This window comes from Rosa rugosa, chromosome 7 (genome assembly GCF_958449725.1).
Source record: "Rosa rugosa chromosome 7, drRosRugo1.1, whole genome shotgun sequence".
NCBI classification, from domain to species: domain Eukaryota; kingdom Viridiplantae; phylum Streptophyta; class Magnoliopsida; order Rosales; family Rosaceae; genus Rosa; species Rosa rugosa.
Genome location: NC_084826.1, coordinates 19,385,864 through 19,393,971, shown reverse-complemented (window position 1 = coordinate 19,393,971; position 8,108 = coordinate 19,385,864). Strand labels below are relative to the sequence as shown.

The following is an 8,108-nucleotide window of genomic DNA, read 5'->3' as shown; positions in this document are numbered from 1 at the left end:
AACCCAGGGAGCTGAAGATTTTTCTCCAAGCTTGTTCTCTCTCCACAAGCCATCAATCGATTCCAAGTCACGTCCCACGCCTTCGTCTCTTCCTTGCGCAGCTGTCTGTGGCAATCTTACGCCCTGGAACGACAGGCAGCGGCGGCGGAGAGCCGGTTTGTTTAAAACCCCGTTTTAGTTCCAATCGAGATATCTCACGCTACCGGCCACCGATCCTTGCAAAACTTCATCCTCGTGCTTGCCTCAACCCCCTGAAGCCCCCAGAAGCAGCCTTGCACGGCGGCGCATCCCGTAGCAGCAACTACAAGTCAACCCCGCCAAGAACGAAACCGGAGCTATCGATCCAAATATCTCGAGCTACAGGACGTATTTTTGAGTGATTCTTGAACCAGTGAGCTCACCTTGAAGTTCTGAAAAACTCTCCAGAAGGAATTGAAGCGTTTCGTTGAAGTTTTTACGTCGAAACTCAAGCTCGCCGGATTCTGGAATTTTTCCGACCACCGAAGCTTTCGATCGGTATATCTCGAGCTACAGACCATATTTTTCTGTGATTCTTGAACCAATGCGTTTTCCTTGAGTTTATTAACAACTCTATAGAAGGGATCGAAGCCTGAAATTGACGTTTTGACGTCGAAATCCAGTCTTGACGGATTCTGCAAATTTCGCCGGATTCTGGAAATTTTCCGGCCACCTCGACTGTTTTAGGTAATTTCAACCACTTCCGTTCATTTTCAGCTTACATGGTAGTTATGAAAGTTGTTAAGTATGATGAGAGGAAGAAGAGCAGCCCGGACCCGACACCATTGGCGGTGGTCGGCGGCGGCTCTGCCATCAACTCCGGCGGCCCTTTCCGGCCACCTCCGGGGGTCAAAAATATGAATTATATACATTTTTAGGTTCTATATTTCAATACGATCATTTAGATATATTATACGCAATTTTTGGATATCGTATGATTAAGTTATGAATTTTTAAAGTTTCGATCGTTCGATTTGTGATCTGTGAAGATCAGACCGTCTGATGGAATTGTAGTTTTGATATGTTGATCGTATGACTGTACCGATGACTTTGTGTGGTCACGGGCGAAGATCCGACCCTTGGATCTTCGTATAATGGAGAAATGGTGATTCGGAAGGCGATTCGTGAGAATCCGACCGTCAGATTTTCGTATAATTTTGTGGAGATGTTTGTAAGGACGATTCAGGAAGATCTGACCGTTGGATCTTCGTGATAATTTTGGAGGATGATCCTAAGGGCGATCCGTGAGGATCCGACCGTTGGATCATCGTATAATTTCGATCCGACCGTTGGATCATCGTATAATTTCGATCCGACCGTTGGATCATCATTAATTTAGAATCCGACCGTTGGATTGTTGTATATGTGTGGTTTGAATAAATTGCTAAGTTAAGATCGTGTTGGATTAGGTGATTGACGGATCGATTTGGCGGACAATTTGTGAGATTGATTGTTTAAGCTGTTAAGAAGACGCAGCTGGATTAGAGGTGAGTAAACCTCACGTGGTTCATATTACGAACCAATGACATTTAATTAATTTATTTGTCGTAATTGTGTGAAAATATTTATGGAATAAACATTTGTTTTAAAATCATATGGACTTGATCAACTACGGTCCATAGGTAAGTAAAATGATTTTAACTATACAAATGAATTTCACGATTTCTATGCTTAAACTATAGTTGGTATTAATAGGCATTCCTGTGTGAATGTCTATGTATATATATTATTTACGTGAAATAATATGTATTGTTGGAATTGTGAAATAATATGTATTGTTGGAGTTGTGTTGAGTTTATTGTTGAGAAACAATATATTGTGAGAGGTATTGAGTTTATTGTTGAGAAACAATATATTGTGAGAGATATTGAGTTTATTGTTGAGAAACAATATATTGAGAGAGGTGTTGAGTTTTATTGTTGAGGAACAATAAATTGTTGTGATCTATGGTGATCAATAGGTCACGGGGTGACCATGGCATACTATCAGTGAACCACGCTCTCGCGCCGGGTAGGTGGAACTGATAGTATTAAATCGTGAACCACGCTCTCGCGCCGGGTAGGTGGAAACGATCAGTTAGAGCTCTAGTCTGTCTGCCAAATGTTGAGTGATCTTATGAGGGAAATTGAGAGTAACTCATAAGTGTCTATATATATATATATGAGAGTGAGAAAGTGAAGTGGTTTTGTGGTGGTCGTTGTGATTGTGATGTTTCTACATTTCTATACTTGAGTTAAAGGAAATGTATTTTAATAAATCAACAGTTCATTCTTGTTTACTCATACGAGCTGTCAAAAGCTTACCGGGTTTTGTGTTGTTGCAATCCCGGTACACTATTCAAACTGTGTAGCGGGTACTACTACAGGTCAGGAGAATCAGGAAGGTGATCGAGCTGCGTAGAGTAGCTGCAAGTGTGTTATTCTGATTTTCTATTGTGAGGTTTGTTATGCTCATTTAGAGCTTTACAATTTTACTTGTGAGAGTGAATTTGTAATAATAAACTCGAGGTCTTCGAGACTTTATATTTGAGTGGCGAGTGGTGTGTTTGTTCTGAGAAAAAAATTCAGAACGTTTATTTGATTTAGTTGTTAAATTCATGTTTCGGATTTGAATTTGTTATTCAAAATTCGGGGCGTGACACCATGACTATGAAAAACATGACTAGAATCGAAGAAAACATGAAACAAACAATGGAAGAATTGAGGAACTCGGGTCAGCGATGGTGAGCTTCTCTTCTCCTTGTTCTCTGCAGAATATGCTGCCTCTTGTGTCTCTAGACGTTCTAGGTTTTCTGCCTTGTACGTTCCTCCCCCAATCCCTACTTGACTTGGGCTTCTTAGGTCTTCTAGTCCAACTTGGAATAGCTTTCTTCTCTCCAAAGAAACGCAGGGTTATTAAAGTCAATGCAAGAAATTACTCCAAATATGTCAAACACGTTCTGCCTAGTTCCATTCAAGTGCTAAGAACAACGGGGACTTGGGCCTCACAAGTCAGATTCCGAAAATCCGTCAGAATCTGCCTTCCCGAACTAGGTTCACTTAAACCATCATAACTTCCTCCACAAGAATGCGAATCCACTTCCGTAAAATTCCTCAGAAAGCTAACATCCGTATCTTTCCAATGGTATAAGGTTCGCCTGCTAATTCCTTGTGAGAAGGTACAGTTTAATCCGCGAAGTTGACGCACAGCAGAGACAATTCTGGACGCTCAGGATAGCAAGCATCCTTTCAATCCCGCGTTTGACTTTAAGCTCCAAATCCTTCTTTTCTCCAATTTAACCTACAAAACACAAACACAAAGTAAATGACTCAAAAATGATAAGAACTAAGCCTAGAATCCTACATTTAAGGGTATAAAAATGTATGAAATTATGAACCTATCACATATGTTACTCAAACATTATTTATGCATCTCTTAACTTAAAATTTCTAGTTTGATATAAAGACAAATAATCCAAGGGCAATTTTTGGATGGATATTTTTGAGTAATTGATCTTCTGTGACTCAATCCAGTTCTAGGATTAGGCCCCTACAAATTTTTGGAGTTTGTAAGTTCTTTGACGTTAATTGAAATTAAGGACTCATTGACCACAAGACCGGCACATAGAACTGACCATGTAGTACAACAGCCCTCTTACACCTTTCTCCATGCACAAGCGCCATCAATATTAATTTCAGTAGAGTTATCAAGTAGCTTCCAGATGGAGGCCTCGAAACACTTGCATGGGGAGTCTTGGGTCTCACTGAGAATTTTCTTATGCCGTTCTCCAGCTAGATGAATAAGGTTGATGATAGGACTCTCCATAAACCATGAGATTCCTAATATTCCAAATCCATGATGCCGTCCCACCAGGCTATAAAATTAAATGACTCCTGCTCAGAACCTTTTGGTCAGATATTGGCCAAATTGACAAAAAGAATTAAGAACTCCTCTTTAAATTCAGTGATTTTATGATCAAAATCCAAGATGAGCAACTGATCGATGTACAGATAGATTAGTTAAGCAATGAAGAACCACTGAATCATCTTAATCATATCAATGGGAAACAGTTAAACTATTTCTGCAGAAGACTCTAGTGAAAGCCAACACCTTAAAGTATCAAAATATTTCATTGAAGAATGAAACGAATACATCTTATTCCTGCAAGACAGCAAAAGAATAAAAGCTCCATCATTTCACAGCAGAGAAAGCCAAGTCTAAAACTCTTACAAACCCATCAACAGAAACAAAAAAGCATACTTACTCCATAACAAGAGTTATGGCTCACCAATACTAAAATTTCAGAACCAAAATTACCAGTTGAATTGCAGGGTTTGGTACTTACCAAATCCTCCATGATCCCACTTATTCTTCTTCACCATCTCCCTCTTCTGCAAAACTCAATTCGTGGCAGAACTCTTCACTGTTGCTAAAATACTTCTTCATCCCAACCAAATCCTGGCCCCTTTTGGCTGGCCCTGACCCCTTCGGCGTGTCATTAACACTTCGAAAAGTCCTAATCTTCGGCAGCACATCACTCACATCACCCATTTCAGCAACACCATCCTCCTCCACACCCTGGAACACCACCACCTCACTAGGAATCTCCCACCTCTTCTTCATCCTACTCTCCGGTCCAACACTCCTGGACCCCTCCCTCCCAATGCCACGTGGCTTCCCCACCAATGACAGGCGCTACTTTCCTTATCATCATCCGGTAAAGACCTTTTCCAGCCATCCGCTGCAGCAGCGGAACAAGTCCCAATCTGATTGTACCTGCTTGCCACCACCCTCCCAGCCTTGACTGGCTTCTTATTAGGCACAGACTTCTCCCTTTGTTTGAAAAGCTTCTTGGGCTCAATTGAACCAAGAACCTTGTCTTCCTTCTTCACCGGCCTCGTAGAACCCCCGATTGAAGTTGCAGCCTGTTTTGGAGCTCCGATTTTCGACGCAGTCTTCCTCGATTTCGGGCTAAGACTCGTGCTTTTACCCCTCTCTTTAGCAACCCTCAGTTCATCAATGTCCTGAAGCAAGATTTCCGGCGATCCTGTATTTTCTGAACAGGGTTTATCTCAAGCTTACTCGGCCGCCGGAACTGGCTCCGGCAATAATCTCCAACGGCCCCAAACTCATACCTCTCCAATTAACCTTCGGCCTGGCGCTCAAATTCAAAGACTCCCCAATCTTTCTCAACCCATCGGAATTCTTCACACTCTGCTTCGGCGGCTCCATGAACTTCGCCGCCACAACTCTGCCGCGCTTCTCCGCCTCCTTCTGGGCCTTCTCGAGTTTCAGTGATTCGAGCCTCGAATTCAATCGGCTTATCTCCTTCTCGATTTCCTCAATCTCCGAATCCATGCATAAGTGACGAAGAAAAGAAGGAAATTTTGCATTTCGTAGTTGTTGGTGGCGGTGGCGGTCCAGCAGGTGTGGAGTTTGCTGCAGAGTTTCATGACTTTGTAAGTGAGGACTTAGCCAAGTTGTACCCTTCTGTTAAAGATGATGTATCCATTACTTTACTCGAAGCAGGCGATCATAATTTGAACATGTGAGTAAGGCATATACGTTTCTGTAATTTATGGTGTTTCAATGAAGGTAGGTCGTACAGGTTTGACACAAGAATTACAAAATTTACTGAAGACAAGTTCTCCAGAGATGGTATTGATGTGAAAACAGGTTCCCAGGTTGTAAAAGTAACTGCTAGGGAAATCTCCACTAAAGAAAGAACAACTGGGCAGGTTTCATCTACCCAACTGGGCATGTGTCTCTGGGCAACTGGTATCGGGGCACGCCCTGAGATTATTGAATTTATGAAGCAGATTGGTCAGGTTTGTTGCTAATTTGTGCTTTATTTCCAATAACGATGCATGACTTGATTTGGATTTGATACTGAAACGAATCACTGTTCCATTTGTTTGAGCATAGGCTAACAGACGTGTTTTGGCTACTGATGAATGGCTGAGGGTGGAAGGATGTGATGGCGTATATGCTCTAGGTGATTGTGCAACAGTAAACCAACGCAGGATCATGGTATCTACTATCTACCTACTGGAAGTGTATTTTATGTACTTAGTGAATCATCATTCGTTAGTTATATAGTTAATTATTCTCTAACCTTAATTGTTGCAAATGTGTTGTCAGGAAGATATTTCACATATAATTAGTAAGGCAGACACAGGCAAGTCCGGTACATTAAGTCTTGAGGAGTTTGATGGAGTTATAGACGACGTTATGGAGAGGTATCCTCAATTGGAGCTTCATTTGAAGAGTAAACAGAGTCAAGTATTCATGATTTACTGAAAAATAGTTCAGAAAAGTATTCCAGTACTGAAGTAGATATTGAGACCTTTAAATCAGCTCTTTCTCAAGCAGATTCTCAGATGAAAAACCTTCCTGCAACAGCCCAGGTGAACTACGTACTATTTCTATATTTAACTCATACATCATATATCCTATATATATCTTTAATTTCTTGATTTCCAAAGTTTGAATGTTCTAGGTAGCTGCTCAACAAGGTGCCTACCTTGCCAACTGTGTCAACCGTATGGAGGAGTGTGAGAAATATCCTGAAGGTCCCCTAAGGTTTAGGGGTGAGGGACGCCACCGTTTTCATCCCTTCAGGTGCCCCTCTAAAGTATCTTTTCCAGCATAGTAAAAAAAGACATCAATCTGTGCAGTATGCTGTATTTTTTTTTTTTTTTTTTAATGAACATGGTATGCTGTAATTTTCGTGTAAAAGCATTATAAAATCTTATATCTATGGCCATTATATTGTTTTCACGCTTTCTATGATACAATTCAAGGTATAAGCATCTTGGGATGTTTGCTCCTCTCGGAGGAGAACAAACTGCGTTTCAACTTCCAGGAGATTGGGTTTCAATTGGTTATAGCAGCCAGTGGATCTGGTACTCGGTATATGTTACGTAAAATTTCGATACCTATTTAGTTTCACTTGCTTAGATTTTGGTTGTAAGCGTATTGACGTATCCTGATTCCCTGAATCTTTTCCTCCTTAAATTTACAGCAAGCTAGTGAGTTGGCGCACAAGGGTGTTGGTGGTATCTGATTGGGGAAGGCGATTTATATTTGGGAGGGACTCGAGTCGCATTTGAGATGACGGGAAATCAACAAGAACTATGTTTCCATCATTTTGTCTTTCAACGTAGGAAGAGCAATACAGGATTTCATTTCTTATTTACAGTTTCAAACTTGTAATGAAGGTTGAAATGATCATTCTTTTCGTACAACTTTAGTGCAAGCAACTCGCTTTTGTTTTCCACTCGACTATCTGATGTATGCATTTTCCTAGGCAATTCACCTTCAAGCAATGTAGGGGCGTTTTCAATGGTGGAGAGAACAAGAGTCATTAGTGTATGTTGTAGTGATTCGGAAGAGAGTTGAGTGTTTGATGAATGTAGTTTCGGTGTTAAAGGATGGCCAGTTGTTCGGGTCGTCAACTGGTAACGGGTCGGGACCCAGAGTGCGATTGAATAGCTCTGCTGCTCTGTAGCATCGGAAACGCCTTGAGGAAGCAGATAGCATTGTCTCTGGATTAAGAGAGGACTGGCATTTGGAGGGCGATGTTATCAGTTTGTTGTATATTCACTGTCATAGGAGATATCCCAGGAGTTGAAATTGGTGATGCGAGAGGGTCGCATGCTTCGACCCACTCACCAACTCGGAAGGGTTGAACCTCAACTCTGACCTCTTGGAGGAGCGCCACGAGCGAGCCCATCTCCGCAATATCAACAACAAAATCAGCTGCTAGGATGGAAGAAGTGGGGGAACTGAAATATTATTCACATTCAATGAAGAGGACCTCAATGCGTCTAAACCCTAACCCAGTTGTTTGGTTCTCGAATTGACGAACCAAATCCATACCCAAGACCGAAAGCCAAAACATGACTTCTGAACCTCCTGCAAACACTTACCACTTCCTTGTCCAACTAGGATTCTGCCATTTGTCATTTCTGTCATTTCTCCAAGCTTAATTTCTACTTGACTCAGGATTCCTACTTCAATTGGGATTCCTTCTCCTAGTAAGATTGGGACTCCATTTCTTTCCATTTCTGAACCTCATTTCCTCCTTGCCTTCATTTCTTTCATTTTCA

At 41.4% G+C, this 8,108-nt stretch overlaps 1 pseudogene; it reads left to right on the top strand.

Annotated features, from left to right (window-relative positions):
* The first annotated feature begins 5,264 nt into the window (after positions 1-5,264).
* Positions 5,265-7,371, top strand: LOC133722981 (external alternative NAD(P)H-ubiquinone oxidoreductase B4, mitochondrial-like; annotated as a pseudogene).
* Positions 7,372-8,108: the final 737 nt, after the last annotated feature.